Source organism: Cupressus sempervirens, chromosome 5, assembly GCF_028749045.1.
Source record: "Cupressus sempervirens isolate cs-2001-9-10 chromosome 5, ASM2874904v1, whole genome shotgun sequence".
Taxonomy (NCBI): domain Eukaryota; kingdom Viridiplantae; phylum Streptophyta; class Pinopsida; order Cupressales; family Cupressaceae; genus Cupressus; species Cupressus sempervirens.
Window position 1 is genome coordinate 122,449,447 of NC_143122.1, and position 19,021 is coordinate 122,468,467.

Sequence of the window (19,021 nt, forward strand, 5' to 3'; positions counted from 1 at the left end):
CTCTTCTTCACTAGTGACCGTCACATCTTCTCCATGTTGGTTCTCCGAGAGAGGAGAGTACTCGGAGCTATCACTGTAACCACTTGAATCTAAATTAAAGCTCACCTCTACCGCAGCCCCTTGTCCACTTGTATTATCTTCTTGGCTTCTAGCCTCAATTATGCTCTCTCTTGATGGTGATGCATTTTGTTTCTTTGCTGGAGGTTCCCGATGTTCTTTACTTTTCTCGACATCCAAACCTCTCTTCCTGTTCTTAACTATTTTTTGCTGCTAGCTAGTGCCCTCACCTTTCTATCCAACTAATTTTGTTGGACCTTCCCTTGGTTTCATCTTCTTATAAGTAAGGTGTACTCCCTAACTTTGTAATTTCCTTAAGTTCTCATTATACCACGACTCAGTGTGTAGATCCACTGTCCTTGTAACTGCCTCCAAGGAAGGGTCCTAATGATCATCCCAATCCACTGGATTCCACTTCGTTCCATCCACTGTATCATAGTCTTCTCTTAGTACATTTTCATCATCTTCTAGTTGATCGAGAATATCAAGACCTCTCCATCTGATTGCCCTCATCATGTTCACTAACAATCTTGAGAAAGCTAGATTTCTCACATGAAAGTCATCTCATGCATTGACCCAAAAATCCTCTATAGTAGGAACATGTTTGAATGTATCTCCATGAGATGCCTTGATAAGTATACCATGCAAGATGATACCATTCTAATTCTTTCTCCGTAGTTGCAAAGGCACTAAGATTGGGGCAACGATCATTGCCAATTCCAAATGAGAAGGTAATCCCTGTCTCACCTTTAAGTTTCATCATTTTGTCATAGTGCTCCAATTGCTTAGCCAATTCCATCAAAACTCACTTGTTGGGTGGCTACCTTGGAAGTCTCTTGGGACAAACTATACTTCCTGCTACTCTAATATAAATGAATTGTGAAAATTGGATGAACCAACTACCATACTTCTTAATTTTTGCTTTTGCTTCTGATAAGAGTCTTTTAGCAAGTGCCCCTTGCAATATCCTTACCGTTTTCATGGAAAAGGCATCACAAAACATCTTATAATCTTTTGTGTTGTGCAAATGAAGTTGTGGATAGCACTCATGCACCAAACATTGTCCTGGCCCATTGCCAATTACTCCTAAGGCCTTAAGTCCAAGATTTTCATACAATCTCGCAATCAAATAGAAAAGGTAGGACCCCATATAGAATTGCTTTTGATTTTGTATGGTCCTAAGTTGTAATTTTAAATTCTCGCTTATAATCCTAGCCCAATAAAATCTTCTCTTTCCATTTTTAATTTCATCAATAAAATAATACATCCAGTTTTCGAATTGCATACTTTGAGCTAAGCCCATGATCCGGCTGAGAAACACAATGAGATCACCATACTCTGATTTGAAATCTGACACGATGAGCCTTGATGATCTGGTAATTGCCTTCTTGCCTTCATGTAACCAATTTTGCTTTAGGTGAATGAAGAAAGCTTCCTGAATATCTTGAAATGACTTAGCTGCCTGATCCATCATTACCACTGTCATGCTTTTGTACGAGGGGATATTAAATGCTTCTTCGACCACTTGTCCACCGATGTTGGCCAACACTCTCTTCCCTTCATCAAAAATGATGGACTTAGTAACAATATCAAACCAAGATGCACACTCCATTACCAATTCTGGACAAGGCAAGGTAGGAGAGAAGGCCATTGCATGTACAATTCTGCTTTTGTAGATTTTCTTTGCCATTGAGAACTGTCCTTCCTTCAATCTGTCCTTTAACTAGATCATGTTCACTGTATCGATATTGGTGTCACTTATTCACCTCACTTTCGAAAAGAAGGTGGTCTTAGGAATCATGACTTCCTTGTCTTTTTTGGTGTTCGTTCCCTTTTGGGTTCTTGCTTGCACTGACATCTACCATCCTAAACACTTATTTTTGCCCCTTCGTTCTAAATGATATGGACTACACTTGTCGATCTCCAACCTTCTTCTATCAATGGAATCTAACTTATTTCTGCCTCGCTACGTCCTATCTCTACACTTATCAATCTCCAACCTTCAACCTAGGGGTGGGACCACTTATTTCTACCTCTTCATTACCTTAGGATGGACTACACTTATATCTCCCAACTTCAACCTAAGGTGGTCTAGCTTATTTCTACCTTGCCAAGTGTCCTATCATGAAATCTACACTTATCTCTCCAAACTTCAACCTATCAACGGGATGATGAATGCAAGAAGAATACAAGGGAAATAAAACCAAGCAAGAACAAGAAGTTGAATCCGCCTTTAACAATCTTCACCTCTAAAATGAGTAGAATTTAAATTAATTTTGCCTTTACCAATAATCGGGCCCTCTTCAAGTTCGGATCAGATCTCAGAAATTTCAAGCCTCCTTGCAAATAATGATGCCCTAGCAAAAATCAGAATTTTGTCTCCTTGAAATTGCCCATATATTTGCCAAAAATTAAACCTTGGATCATGTATCTCCTTTACCACATAAAATCGCCCAAATATAGGGCAGAAATTCGCAACCTCTAGCAAGAAAAACAAACTCCAAGAAATCGCCCAAGCAAAAGAAAAATTCCAAATCTGCTCCCAAAATCACCTAGGGTAGAAATTTGCCCAAGAGGAAGGAAAAAAATGATGCCAATCAAGGAAAATCTGCTCCAACAAGAAAATCGCCTAGGCTGGAAATTGCTTCTTCCTGAAAATTCGCCCAACTCATGAGGAGGAAGATGGAATGAAGAGATAAGAAGGGGAGGAGCCCCTCTTATACCAAAGTTTCCTTGTCCTTCCAAGCTAGCCGACTTGCCCTGGAGGAGAACAAAATTAAATTAGTGCCTTTATTAATGGCCTAGATTTAAATGCCACGCTAAAATTACTTAGCTCAAAGTGAAATTAACCCATTTAATTTTCGATTGTGATCAAAAATTGCAAAATAAAACAATGAAAGCCTAAGAGATGCCAAATTTTTAATTTAACCACGTTTTGGCAATTCAAATATCATTAAAATCAACTCTAGCAAGCCACAATCGATTTTCAATTCCAATTTACCAACTTCTTTCAACATTTAAAAATCTTCTAGGCAATCTTTCAACCAATTTAATGAGATTTTGCAATTAATCCACTTTCAATTTTGCAACGCAATTTTAATTTTTCACCAAAATAAATCATTTTTCTAGCATCCAAAATTGATTTTCCAATTTTAATTTCACTATCAAAATTTTCCTCTCTTCACCAAAAAAGATTCAAGTTTTCCAAAACAATTAAATCTTTAAAAAAATTCATTTTGAAAATGTTTTATACAATTATATCCAATTTTCAAAATTTGTCTAAGTCCAAATTTTGTCATTTTATCCTGCTGAATATTGTTCTAACCATCAAAAATTGTCTTTAAAATTTGTTTGGCCTAAGGATAAAATTACATGTTTCGGAAAATCAAGTTAAGACCAGGTGAAAAAGAAATCCAACTACATCCCTCCTAGTTCAAAGGCATCCAAAGTGTAAAATTTTGAAATCAAAAACTTTTGGACAACTCCGAAAAACTTGCCAAGGCTTGCCCAAAAAAGGGGGTCCCCAAAAATTTTGGGGCAATGGTGTGAAAACCTCACAACTACAGTGTCTGACCGATCTGGAATGAGAAGTACTAGAAGGCCCTTTCAAACCTCATGGAGGAGACAAGGGAGAGATAAAGGCAGTAATGAGCTGGTCTAAAGTACGCCATTAAGGTATAAAAGACTACAGCGTAATCTCTCGAAGATCAATGGCCTCTTGAAAATAAAGTGCAAGAAGTTGCTAATCAATATAGCTAAAGAACATCGAAAGAGAAGAACAATCTCTAAAAAGGCAGTAAAATCTCCCTTTGATCTCATACTAAAGAGGACATCAAAATATGAAGTGAACCTCAGTCTCAACCTCTGCCAAAGTACACAACTGACATATCTGATCAACCCAATTCATATGGTGGTCGGCCCAAGCCCTGAGGCAGTGAGAACCAACTCTAAATGAGCCTAAAGAAAATCTAAGTCATGATTCCAGTGTCGGTAGAGATAAGCAAGGCGAACAATAATACCATCCTAGATCTAAAGAAAATGCTCAGCATAGAAGGCCATCCTAGGTCGTAGACCTCCCGAGGGATTACTCCAAGTAGTGGTAATGTCATGTCTGTAAATATCTTGTTTGACATGCTCGTTCAGCTTCTGACATGAGGGGAGAAGTTGAGCGGGAGCATCAAGTGAAAACTAATAAGGAGGAAGACAATCTATCTCAATACCAATCGAACCAACAATGAGGTGGACAAGAGGTACCAACAATGAGACTTAGTGGAGGTATCATATCTCAAAATCTCAACAGAAGAACAGTATGCCAGATGAGAGTATCTGTGTTGGTCTACACCCAACTCCATAAAACCATGAAGCCGATGAAGAAACCAAATTAAGTCAAAAATGGCAGCAACTTTGAGAGGATCAGCTCCAAACTCAGCTAAGACAACGTTGTGAGGGTTGAGTCTATGACATGTTATGATACGTCATAACATCAACATCTGAACCATCTCTATAGAAGCCCAATCAGAAGCAATAAGAGAAGGCCCCCAAACCACTGAACCATAGAGAACTGTCGAACAAACCAAGGAGTCCAAAAGGGACAACTTGGATGAAATATCCTGGAAATAATGCTTAAAGCCCTGTCTTTCCAACAAAGCCCGAGAACCCATGCCTTTACTAAATTTGGATTGAATAGCTGGCCTCAAACTAAAGCACGGCCCCAAGAACTTCACACTGAGGTACATATAAGAGGAAGTAATCTCAACCTCCTGACCCTGAAAGAAGAAATGAAGAAGACAAGTCTTTAAACAGTTAAAGACCATAACCCAAGTCTTAGACAAATTAACAAGTTGTCGTTAATCACAAAAAGAAGCCAAACCATCCAGAGTCTCTGTAAGCTTTCGGGAGAAGAGGACAAGAGAACCACATCATTAGTAAAAAGGAGAATGGAGATCAAAACCTAATGCAAATAGCATTGATCACCCGATTGAGAGGAGTTCACAAGGAAATCCTCCAACTCATCAATATACAAACCAAACAGAGTTGGAGAAAGAGGAGAGCCTTGCTTCACCCCAATGGTGCTCTGAATCAAATTCAAAAAGCCCTCCGGAGTCTTGAGCCTACTAGTTACCCTCTCATAAAGCCTCATAATAGCAGTCTGCAACATATCTGAGATCCCAATCTTATGAAGTCTCTGAAATAGGCCAACCAAGCAACAGAATCAAAAGCCTTACGGAAGTCCACAAAACAACAATAGACCTTCTGAGAGCGGTGTCTGGCCTCCTCAATGATAACCCGCAGCGTGAAAACATGATCCATAGTTTGATAGTTTGCCCAAAAACTAGCCTACCCTGTAGCTCTACAGCCTCTTCTATCAAGCTCACTAAATAACATGGTGTTCAAAGCAGTGGCACAAAAGTTTGGCAAAAGTATGTCTGATCGCAATAGTTATATAGTTACCTGGATCGGAAGCAGGTCCGAACTTGTGAATAGGGTAAACCACATGTCTAGACCCGGATTAAAGAAATCCAGTGCAAACCACTCTATTAAACAGTGTAGGAAGGTAAGATCCAAGAACCGAAGCACCAAGTTTGAAAAGTTATGCCTGGAAACCCTCTTCATCAACTGCTTTGCTGCATCTCAAAGATCTAATGGCTTCAATAATATTGGAGTAGGTGAACAAGAGGCAATAAGAAGGTGGAGTGGAGTGGAAAGGTGGCTACCCAAGAATGTCGTAAAGTGTAATGAAATGGGAGGTCAGAGAGTAGTAGTTGAGAGTGGAGGACGAGGGGAGCATCGAGGGAAAAAGGTGCACCAAAAGATTTAAGGATTCTGAATAAGCGTGGAGCAAAGGGTTCTGCACTGAAAAGAAGCAAAAAAACATTTCTTGTGGCAAAGAAAATGGAGGTACAAATGGCGCAGATGGATGAAGGCAAGAGACTGAGTCTCAAAGGCGATGCAAACAGAGCGATGGAAAGCTTTGCAATTAGTATCAATCCATTTATTCATAGGACAAGTATTCCGACGCTTAGCTCTAAGAGAGGGAGGGGAACAATGAGGAATAGAAAGGAGAGCAGAATCCAAGATGGCAGAGGCAACTGAATCAAACATGTCAAAGGCAACAAGCAACTCATTAAAGCTAGCAAGAATTAGACGTCTCCTAAGGTGGTAAGTAAAAAGCACACCATCGCTCTCAGGGTAATGAAAGCGAGTAGGAAAGGAGACGATATCAACTGGGCAGTGAGAACACTGGAAGGAGTGCAACCGGTGGGATAAAACACAAATAGAAATGTTAAGAAGAGCATGATCAGCCAAGGGGAGACGCGAAATGGTGAAACTGTGAATGGAAGAAATTAAGGAATGAGAGAAAATGACATAGTCAACAACACTTGCACCTCCACAGTGCGGCCAACAAGTAAAGAGGTCCGATCCGGAAAGGAAGGATAAACCGTTCATAATCAACAACCCAGAAGACTCACAAAGCTAAAGGAGGTGATAGCCATAACCTGAAAGCGGCCCAAAAACATCCTCTGAGGTGCACTGCAGGCTCATAGTAGTTGAATCTAACTCAAAAATGCAGTTCAAATCAGAACCACGATCATGCAAAGGAATCTGAAGATCCCTGGTTTGAGCGTTGAAGTCTCCAAGAATAATAATATCACCCAAAGCCTCAAATTGTGAAATGCTCTCCTGAAGGTCACAAAAGGGATCTTCATTCTCCGAGACATAAATAGCATAAGAAGAGGAGGTCGGAGGAAAATAACAAACAACAATAAAAATATCTCTGTTGGTATTTCCGCCGACCAATCCAGACCCACATAAATCTGGCATAGGCGTCAAAGTGAACAACTAAAGCAAAACTATAAATATCGTCACAAACCAAGCAAGCAACACCCCCAGACCCACGAACTCCACCAGAAGTCTGAACCTCATCTCTACAAACTGACAGCAATTGATAACTAGGATAACCTGAAAGAGGGTGCATGGGGCTCTCATGAGTCTCGGTAACAGCCAAAATATCTAAGTACCCCACCGCATCCTGGAAAAGATCGGGTAATGACCATAAAGAGCCATTACCATTCCAACAGTTGACAAGAAGAGAAGGGGGCTTCCTCTTGTCAGACTGCTGTCAAAATTGTCATGCCGATTTGGAGGTTGTCCTCTCTACCCAACCAGTAGGAGGAGAATCACGAACCACTGCTCTAAGATTCCTAATAACAGCCCATTTCCCAACACGCCTAGCATCTACCACAATTCCCCAAGCATGTTTGAGTTCTGTAACCTATGCCTTAGTAAGATCTTCATCCAAATAAATAGAGAAAACAGCTTTCTCTTCGCTCTAAGGGCACGAAGCCTATCTGGAAAAGAGAAGAATTTGCTGAATAGGGTGTCCCCCATACCAAACCAGCATCTATCTAAGGTAATATCTGAGATACCAAGTTGATCAGAGAGGAAGGAATGTCCAACAGCAGCAGGGTCGAAAGTGGGTGTAAGACCACAAACACGCAAGTTGACCTCAAGTGCACACCACACCCGCTTGTCATCAATCGTTCCTTGGACAATCATGTCTACACTCAGCCTCAAGGTAGTAGTATCTGTATTGGTGCAAAGCAAAGCCCATGATTTCACATTCTGTTCCATTTCCGCAATCAGAGAAGAGTGTATTGTTGCCATTTCAGTATGTCATTCTTTGATTTTGTCTAGCCCGTCCAGTTGTTCAATGACAACCTCTATGCTGGATTTTAACCCAACTATTTCAGAGATGAAAGTATCTGAAAAATGTTGAATATTCAAGGTGTTTGATTTCGTGGATTGTTTGAGGTTCGCAATTTCTTCTGTCAATTCAAAACTCATTCTTTCAGCAAGCTGTTATCATTCTCCAGCTTCGAAACACGATCGGATAAACACTAGCATGCGATGGTTTGATTATCGCCTATAGTCATTGTAACCGCCAGTATAGACCAAGGTTTGAAGCTGTAAGAAAACCCTAAGGCCAGCTGTATTCACAACAAAAACCCACCAGCAGGAGCAGTTGAATTCACAGTAAACATTGGTGACAAAAATCCACCACCAAGAGGCACAACAAGCAGGAAAACCCACGGCCACGAAAGGTGAAATGGAGAAAAATCACAGAAGAACCAATGTTACGTCTGCAACAGTCGTCACAAATGAAGAAGCTCGAAAATGGTAGTCGTCCACGGCAAGAGAAGAGAACGATAACCCGCAATCACACAATCTGCAATCAACAAAAAGATCGACTGAAACACCTCGGCCGTGGCAGGAAACACGACGACTACAGCACGAACCATGAAAGATGTAAATTCATATTCCGAGTCAAGATGTTTCACCAACCTAGTAAAGCACAGAGTCTCTTACCAGACACTCTTAGAATTAATAAAAATACCTACAATGAAAGCTCAAAGTCTTCAACTCTAAGTAATTGCAGCCACTGCCAACTATAACAATTTGTCCTCCTGCAGCACAAAGTTTTCAAAAGTGCAAATTGGCTCAAAATGCAATAGGCAGATCAAATTTTGCACAATTGGATTCAAAACTCTCTTGACCAAAGCATTAAAGCTCACAATCAAATCAAGAAAATATCGTCACATAACAGGTTCGATTGGCACAAAGTCACAAAATAACCTACCTCTTTTATTGAAAGCAATTTAGATTTACATCTAAGCTCAAACTCTTGGGGCCCGTTTGGTTGCAGGCACAAGAATTGGGAATCAAAAGAGAAAATTTGAATGAGAATGGAAATGGGGGATGAGAATAGGAAATTACAATCCAATCCCATTTATCTCTTGTTTGGTTGCACAAACTTGAATTGAAGATTGAAGGTTCAAACCCCATCAAACTTTATGAATGAAAAAGAAAAAACATAATTTATAGAAGGTTTCATCTTCTCACACGCAAAAACCAGTAAAGAATCTAAACCAAAAACTAGTAAAGCGGGTGAATCCAAATCCCCACATCAAGCGATCGAATTGCATTGCTAAGCGATTCGTTGGCCACTGTGCGCTGGTCTTCCGTAAGTAGAATCCGAGGAATATATATATTTTTTCAGTGCCATCAATTTGAAAATGGCCATGATTTTTCATTTTAGGGAGCTCCAACAAAAAGTTATAATGAAGCGGATCTGAAAACATTTTCAAATATAAAAAAATCTATGCTTCACGGAGTTTTCGAGACAGGGACATTTTAGGGGACGGGAACGTGTTTCCAATATGGGTACGGGTCAAAGCCAAAATTTAAAGGACGAGACCTCAAGGGACGGCTATAAAATATGGGGATTTTAAATTTTTTATATATGGAGAATTAGACTTCTTTAGAGATATATTTCAAATATGCATATCATAACAATGATAACATTGATAAACCATTCACCATAGAATACATGGAAATTGAAAACTATCAAGATTAAAATCAAAATGAGAATATGATATGATGATATAATAATATGATATATCCAAATATCACATACAATTAGCAAAAATGCCCAAAGGCTCCAAGTATCAACCTATCATCATCGTGCATGAAATCAAAATGACATAATGAAAGTAAATACTAGAAGTGTAAATGAGATGTCCAACTCCATAATAATCAAAAGCAATAATGTATCTGAGTATCTGCAAAGCAGAAAGCCAAATATATGGCTGTCCTCTAGGAATCTAAATCTCTATCTAAATCAAGATCATCATCAGTCTCTTCCTCTGAATCACTAGTAGGGGTAGGCAGAGAGTCCTCATCCAATGGAACACCAAGCAGCCCTAGGGGTGTGTTATCCTCATCAATCTGCAATGCATCCTCAGGATTAACATCCCAACGTAGTGCTAGAGTCTGTCGATACTCAAGACTTTGTCGCTCCTATAGTCGCAATACACTATGAACAGCCGCAAGCTTCTCCAATCGTCTAGAAATAAGGTTGTTCCTCTCGACTGATTGAATGAAGCTATATGTAGACCAATTCCTCTTTGCAATAGAGGAACTCGCAACCTGTTAGAGAATACGGATGGCAAGGCCTTTCAGCTCAGGTGCGTCTCTACCATGCCATGTCCACCATCCAATCGGGTCCTTTTGAGCTAATGTAGCTCTATAAGTCCCTGCATCTGGTCTACCAAATGTTGGCCCACGAAGACTAGCAAAGTCAAGCCATTGCCCTCGAATTTTTGCAGCATACTCTGCATTATACATTTTTGAAAGGGCTTTGAAGAAGCCCTCCTTCACTTATATTGAACAAACAAAAATTAAGAAGTGAGAAGTTAGAACTTAGAGTTTATAAACTTTACAAATAAAATAAAAATTTTAAAAAACAAACTATAAAAATAAAATCAAAATTCTTTAACATAAATTAACCTCACCTCCTCATCACTAGATGGAGGCACTCTCCCAGGCCTTGGTGCATACCATTTTGAATTGATTGCATAGGCTGCCATATGAAGTGGGGTGTTCATAGTGTTTCACCTTTTCGTTACAATGGGCTTAAGATGCTCCTCATAGAACTCCAGAGTAGGTTCCTTATCTTTAACAGCTTGCTTGATCTGCCCAAGCATGCTATCAAAGGTCTCATAAATCTCTCCAAGGCTAGGAGAGTCAGTATCAGCATATCTAATTACCTACACAATAAGGTCAATGAAGGAGCAAATGTATCTGCAAATGAAAGAAAATTACAAGTGAGAAACATCATATGTTAAAAAAAATCAGCAAGTGCTTAAATCAGAAATGTTTTTATTAAATCAGCAATAACAATTATGATGTCAATTATTTTAGTTTCTTACCTCATTGCGGTCCACCAATTCTCATCCAAGATTCTTCGTCTGGCAAGTCTTCCATCTGAGGTGCTTGATTCATGCCATCTATTCCACTCTACATTGACCACCATGGATTGTAAGGCCTCTTGGACCTCAAGCATCCTCTCCAACAAAATGAAGTAGGTAGCATATCGAGTCTCCACAGGCTTGAGGAATTCTTTTTTGGAAAATGTCCTAAATAATGCAAGAGATGTGTGATGATTGCAAATAAACATTTGCATGTCTCTAGCCTCAAACACCATAGTCTTTATCCAATCAATTTTCCCAAAGTCCTCCAAGGTGTTATTCAATGCATGTACACAACATGGGGTCCAAAAAATGTGTCTATAGGTGCTCTCTACTATCAATTCAGCTGATTTACACACCCGGGCTAAATCAGTGACTACTTGCACAACATTTGAAGCCCCTACCTCTTCTATAGCATCCTTCAAAATCTAAAATTGGAAGGATGCATCCTTTTTTTTTCCCGAACAATCAATGGCTCTAAGAAAATAGGCCACTACTGTACTAGTAACAATAAGATTGATGAGTGGTCGATGTTTGATATCGGTCCAACCATCCATGATGATAGAACATCCATCAGTCATCCATGTTTGTCTCATATCCTCCAGCAAAATATTTACTTTTGAGTACTCTTTGTCAAGGATAGTGGTGCGTAATTTAGTCTCTCCTAGTGATATAAATGAGGGACCAGCAACATAAATATCCTTGCACATTTGTTTATAGAATGAGGAACGAGAAACATGGTATGGTATGCCACGAGCAACAAAAAATCTGCCAATGGACTCTTTAGCTCTCTCTTTTGCTGGTATGTTAAATAAATCAGCCACATTGGTATCTATCTTAGTCTTGGCCTTTTCTTCCCTTTACTAGCAATGCTAGTGGGAGTCAATGAAGGTGTAGATGTGCTACTCATAAGACCCCCGGATTTCAATAACTCCCCCTCCACATACAACCTATTGGCCTCAAGTTTTTCTTCATCTGTAATTTTTTTGCAACCTTTCACCCCTTGCCCACCTATCCATAAAAGATGGCAATACACTCTTGTGTAGCTTCCAAAATAATGCTTCTTACATATATGACACTCCCATTCCCTACTACCCCCCGAATTTTTCTTCTTATTTTTGTCTACTTTTGTGGCAAATTGTAGGAGAGGTTTCTTAGGGTTGAATGGGCCTTTGGCATATTGTTTTAGGGCTTTGGAAGGGCACTCAAATGGATTACACATTGCATCTTCCATAGGGACATCTGCATTAGGCTCATCAATGTCATCATCCATGGCTACCCGAGGTCTTTTTCTTGGTCTTTCTAAATGTGACACTTGAGTTTCTTGCATGGCAACTTCCATGCTATCACTACTTCCCTCACTCTCACTGCTGCTCATGTTTTTGCCTTTGGATTTTACAATGATTTATAGTATACTAATGCAAGTTATAGAAAAAAAACATTTCAATATTCCATTCAACATGCCCTCTCTATGTCATTGAAAAAATTGAAAAATGACAACAAACAACAATGAAGTTTGAATCAAACAAAAAGAAAATAAAAAACATACCTGGAATGAAGTAGAAATGAAGGCAAAACCTCCTCTTGCACCTCCAAAACACACTCCTCTTTTGTTGTTGCTATTTTCCTCTTCCTCTTCCCAACTTGCAAACAACTCCAAATGAGCAATGAACTCCAACTTTAACTATTTAAGAAGACACATTAGGGTTCCCCTAGTTTAGAAACTTCTAACATCCATGTGGGCCCCGAGCGGAATAGAAAAGATTAAAAAAAACTTTCTTTTTTAACTCTTAAGTCACCCGCAGCCAGCTGGAAAATCAGGTACAGCATGGGCCAAAGGGTACAGGCGAGGGACGGGAACGGTGTCCCCGGTACGAAAATCCGTACCCCCATTTCGAAGCAAATTTTTTTGGGAGTTTCAAGGACGGTCCCCTTTTCACTCCAACCGAGAAGTCGCAGGGTACGGCCAAAATCATTACCCGCATCCCTGTTTCATACCTGGTATGGGTACGAGGGTACAAACCCAGGGGACGTGTCCCCATGGAGCATAGCAAAAAAAATCAAAATGGGAATGGGAATAGCAATTCCAATTACAAGTATTTTGGAGAATGGACAAATGCTCTTTTTGGGGCAAAATGGGAATAGGTATTCCTATTCCCAATTCCAATTTGGCACACCAAACAGAGAATTAAAAATGAATTCTAATTTTCTATTCCTATTCTGATTGTATTCCAGCAACCAAACAGGCCCTTAAAGTGTGTATACAAACTCGCAAAAAAAAATTACCTTGCCAAAAGATGATTATTTACAATGAGCTCCCTTCTTTATATAGAAAAAGAGTGGAGTGAAAAGTGGAGGAAGAAGGGGAAAACCCTTAACCACCTCGACTTTATTCTCTAACTAACTATCTAACTTTGACTTGTTCTATGCTACAAGACTTAAAGTGCTTGCAACATGATTACATGTTACAGCTTTGCACGTGATACTATCACATGCAATTACATTTTGTTTTTACAAAACATTTTATCTGTCAAATACAAATTAAAAATACATGATGAAAATATTCCAAGTGTACATTGATACACAACCCCTATTTCACCATCCTTTTCTGGTTTGTGTGTTGCTACGGAATGCTCGAAGTTTGAAGTATTTGAATTTGGTGATAGCATTTTGAATTTGAATATGAATATCAATCCTTGATTGTCTTGTTGAGTGTTCATTGACCATTTTTGTGTTGAAAGCATTATATGCATGTGATCATTCTTTCACCTCCTTGTGGGCTTCATTATGTGATCATTCCTGCTTCATTTCCCTCTTTCTTCTTCGCCTATCTAGAGTTATGTATGGTGGATATGATTAGAAGGCCTTTGAGCAACAAAGGGAGAAGATTTTTATGCAAAACCAGCTCTTCAAATGAGGGAAAAACTCAAAAATAGGACTTTCTGGGAACATTGCAAATGAGTGGACAGCATGCTTTATTAATGGAAGAATGCATGAAAGATCTATGGCATGGCGTCTACTTATAATGAAGTTTGGATTTCCATTATAAATGAACGGGAAAACTACCAACATGAAGTTTAAGTTATGTGGCAACAATCGAATAAGTACAAATAAGGAACATGGAATGCATGAAAGTGGGTTCATGAAATGCATTTGCATGGTGTGACAAAGAGCATGCTTTTCTTGTATACTCCATCATAGAATGGGGTTTTTAATCCCGACGGCATATGCAAGCAAGAATAGGTACTTGCATATGCAACTTACAGAAATTGAGACTGAAGACAGAAGTGACAATACATAAACTAAAACATATGAAAATCGAAAAATGAAATGAAAGATTTGTAACCATCAACAACAACAAATGATATAAGTTAAAAGATTGCAACAAGAGGATTATATAGACTTTGAATCTTGACTCAATCTTTTTGAAATGAATGCATTTTGGAGTCCAGATTTGTTGCTTGCCAAATGTTCAATGATAGAGAAACAAAATGAACAAGTATAGCAGTATATTGACCAAATCAAAACCATGTGTAATGGCAACCAAAAACGGTGCCTAAAGCATTAAATGCTACTTGAAATGGATGAGGAATAAGATAGAAATGAAGAATCTTACCTTAGAATCCTCCCTTGATGCAAAAGGTTGGGATTAAATGCATAAATCTTCCCTCAATGAGCTATTTTTTAGCAAGAAAGGCCTTTGGTCGGGGTTGTTTTTGAGTGCTTGCATGTGCTTGAAAACATGCAAATGCATGGAAAATCTTCACCAATAATAGAGAGAGAGTAAAACGCTTGGAAGAGTAAGTAAAAACTGGATTTTAAAATCCTAAAGCATATGATTTCAACCTCCAAATGGACGCCAAGCAAGAAACATGTTTTTTGATGTTAAAAACACATGCATTGGCTCCAAGAATGGCCGCCCGGGTCTATTTGGTTGAAAGCATGCATGAAAGCGTGCTTTTCAAAGTGGTAAGCACGTGTAAAAGCCTTCAAAACCGACACCCTAGCTTGGAGAAGCAAAACACAGCTTGAATGGATAAAAATGGGCTTTCCAATATTGTTTGCACATAAAAATGATATACAAATGGGCTCGAAATGGCTGCCCAGTTCTAACCAGCCTTTTGGATGTAAACGCATTCAAAACACATGCAATAGGGCCAAAAATCACCGCCCAAGTTTTTATGTTAAAAATGCAAGTGTAGAATGCATAATGTCGAGTTTTTTGAAAGAGCTTTCAAGTGCATATGCACTCAAAATTGCCACCAGCTCTTAATAGGCAAAAACTCATGTATAACTATAAATGCATAATAACGAACTTTTTGAATGAGATTACATGTCAAGACAATATGTACATAAAAATGATATGCAAATGGGCTGGAAATCGCTGCCCAGCTCTAACCAGCCCTTTGGAGATATAAAACTCATTCAAAACACGAGCATTAGGGCCGAAAATTGCCCACCAATTCTTTATGTCAAAAACACAAGTGTAGAATGCATAATGTCGGGTTTTTTGAAAGAGTTTGCATGTGCATATGCACTCAAAATCGCCAGCCAGCTCTTAATAGGCAAAAACACATGTATAACTATAAATGCATAATAATAGGTTTTTTGAATGAGATTACATGTCAAGACAATATGTACATAAAAATCATATGCAAATGGGCTGGAAAGCGCTGCCCAGCTCTAACCAGCCCTTTGGAGATATAAAACTCATTCAAAACACATGCATTAGGGCCAAAAATAGCCCACCAAGTCTTTATGTCAAAAACACAAGTATAGAATGCATAATGTCAAGATTTTTGAAAGAGTTTGCATGTGCATATGCACTCAAAATCACCACCCAGCTCTTAATAGGAAAAAACACATACATAAATGCATAATAACAACCTTTTTGAATGAGATTACATGTCAAGGCAATATGTAAATGAGGAGAAAACCAACGCATTGCTCTTAAAGTCAATAAAGGCGGGCTTTTTAAATCAAAAACCACATGCAAATGAGCCAAAAATTGCCACCTTGTCTTTAACTTAAAGTTAGTAAAAATGGGCTTCTTATAGGTAAACATGTGTAAAAGGATTGGACTTTGCCACTATAAAGAATTCAAGTTTTAAAGTTTATAATAGCAGCCTTCTTAAATACAAACACATCCTAAAACCCCACTTACACATGGTAAGTTATATGTTTTTGCATATATTTTTAACTTAATATGTGTATTTACATTTTAAAAGCCCGCCTCTATACATTTGGGACTTAGAGTATATTGATAGTGGAGTTCTAAAAGAACCCCACTTAATTGCATTGAAAGTGTATCATAATATTATATTTATATGTAACTATAGTTTTAATGATATAGTATGCAAAGAGACTAGAAAAACCCACCTTTGCATTAAAACATTATAAGTTTTATTCAAATTTTTCTTAGAATAATGTGAAATTTGAAAATGCGGTTTTAAACCTACTTTGCATATAAATGACATTTTTATTTTGTGTGATTATCAATAAAAATGTAATATCCCTTTCCGGATATTATACCGAAAACCCATGATATAAAAGTGCAGATTCAAACCCGAACAAAAAATCAATATTCAATATAAATTCCAGAACTTAAATTGATTTCTAACCAGCAGATTTACAAATAAGAAAACTCAAAAAAGCTTGTTTTATTCCTCCAATATTCAGAAAGTACATATATAAACCAGGACTTAACTCACATAACCATCAAATGCGTTATTGTATTATACAACAACAATACAATAACATGCAACTATCCAAATGATCCAATCTTATAAACAGTAAAAACAGTCAGATTGGCAAATGTGGATAAAACCTGTAAGAAGACCAGGTTTGTGTCCAACCTCCAAAAGCTTCTTCAAGGGTTTGCATCCTCGAAGAGATAACCATTAATTGTTTCCAGCTCTCAGATTAATATTTGTTTTGAATATTATAATCTTCATATCATCCCAAATGGAGTCTGTTGTACCTTTATCACTTTTCCCAATGTGATGCACGCTCTTTTAAGCAATGTGGGATAAAGCACCTTTTTGTCCTTTAGTCACTTAAGTGAACATAGTACCTTTTTAAAATAAAGTGACAAGTCAAATGAACTTTAAAAGTCACTTAGCTAGTAAACCATATAATTGTCAATCACTAAAATAACTGACCAAATGAACTCAGATAAGCATGTGCACTAGCTCGTTGGAAAGCTCTCGGAGAGATGTTTCCAAACCAACACTGAGATATCAAGAATACTGAGCTCAGTTTACTTACTAACAATAGTAGGCATCCGGACCACCTGCCAAAACTGCTCTGATGGGTCTAAAACTGGAAATGTCTAGGCCAAATCTCGAACTGAACCCCGTAAAGAACTTTCTTGCCCCCCGAAACCTAGGCGAAGTGAGCCAACAACACTAAATTATAATGTCCCAGAAAAAGGGGACATTACAAAAAAGCCCACTATATAAAGGATTTTTAATAAAGACATGCAATCAAACCAAAAAACCCCACCTACAGCATGCTTAAAACCTTAATAACTTGAGCTAGACAACTTCGATTGAGACCTAAGATAGCTCAAAACAAAGAAAAAAATTGAAAGTTGCCAAAAAATCAAGTGCTTGCAGTCAAAGAAGTAAAACTCCTCCTAACAAGCAACGAGGTGATTGACTTGACGGACCCTCAAAAAGGATGCATGAAAAAAGCTAAATAAAGAACAATTCAAGGATGACGAATTGCCCTCACGACACATCATCCAATACATTCAAAACATTGAGGATACACCTATGAATCCATGAGAAAATTACGTAAAGTTGCCCCAATTTTGTGAGATGTCAAAATTGAGGACAACAAAAATAAATGCATATTACAACATTTTACATCTTCCTCTTCCCTAATCTAGTGAAAACTTGAGAGATTCTAATAAGCGCATTTGAATCTTTGATATTGATAGTATGATACTTCATCATTGAAGTATGACATTATGGTAGTGATAAAATGTGATGTCTAAGTTCTCGATCCTAGTACCCTCCCAGACACCCTCATCATCATCAATTGTTTTAATATGAGGTGACCCCAATAACTAGTAAAGATTTGGGAGTGCAGACCCTAATGGATTTGAGGGGCAGCACTAATAAGCTGCACAAGGTGTTGGAGTTGAGAAAACCCCAATGATTGAGGGTATGCAAGGGAACAATTTGTTTTTGGTTGGCTGAAAAGATGAAGCAAGAATTTTAAAAAACTGCATCTATACAGCAAAATTATGACTTGATTGATCTGTTTTTTCCACTTTTTTTGGCCCATTGCCCTTTTATTCCTGCATAGCCCAGTCCAAGCACAAGTCTAACGAGTTCAAGCCTGAGACAACAAGTTTTTGCCCAAGATTCAACTAGACTTACCAGGACTTGGCAAGCAAGTTCTGGGAAAATCAACTCAGCATGTTCTCAACCTATGCTTGGAACTAGACTAAAAATGGCAACCCTATCACAATTAACCTTCTAATATTAACACTATGAACTCAACCATGGTCCCTTGGGTTATCTGTTGGTTGCCTTTATCTATTTTTTTCAAGATTGTGGTCAGGGCAGTAAGGCATAATTAAGATATGAGATATATAAATGTGCAAGATACCTTCTTGACAACTTTCCGAATACAATATAGTATCTTCTTGAAACTCTGAATGACTAGAACAATGTAACTTTCAGAATAATGTTTTTTCTCCAGAGATACGTTCTAAGTAGGCTTCATCAATGAGTAGGACATTACTGTCATGCCTATCTACAGAAACATCTATTAGATGCCGAAAGCTATCATTCTTTGAATGCCTATTCTGCCTAAATCACAAGTTCAATCAAAAATAGGCACCTTGATAATGATACCTATCAACATCTTTTATATAAATTATTCTAAACATAAGCATGCTAGTTTATTTTACCACAGAATTATTCCAAAAATGAAGTATAGCTATCTCATGGAATCTGTGCAAATGCAACCTAGTTGATAGACAGGATCTGCTAATTTAGGCATGAAAGCAATACAAGACTTATGAAAATGCAGACATTACTAGCCTCATCACAAATATAAAAACACTGATATGCCCCATTCAACCGAAATACAATGTTGATGAGCACTGACTCCTTGAGGATGAATTCCCCTCAAACACCATT

At 38.2% G+C, this 19,021-nt stretch overlaps 1 protein-coding gene across 3 annotated transcripts in view; it reads right to left on the minus strand.

Moving 5' to 3' along the window:
• Positions 1–19,021, minus strand: part of LOC149554813 (kinetochore protein SPC24 homolog) — a 77,998-nt gene that overhangs the window by 11,617 nt on the left and 47,360 nt on the right. The gene's annotated exons all lie outside the window — the stretch shown is intronic.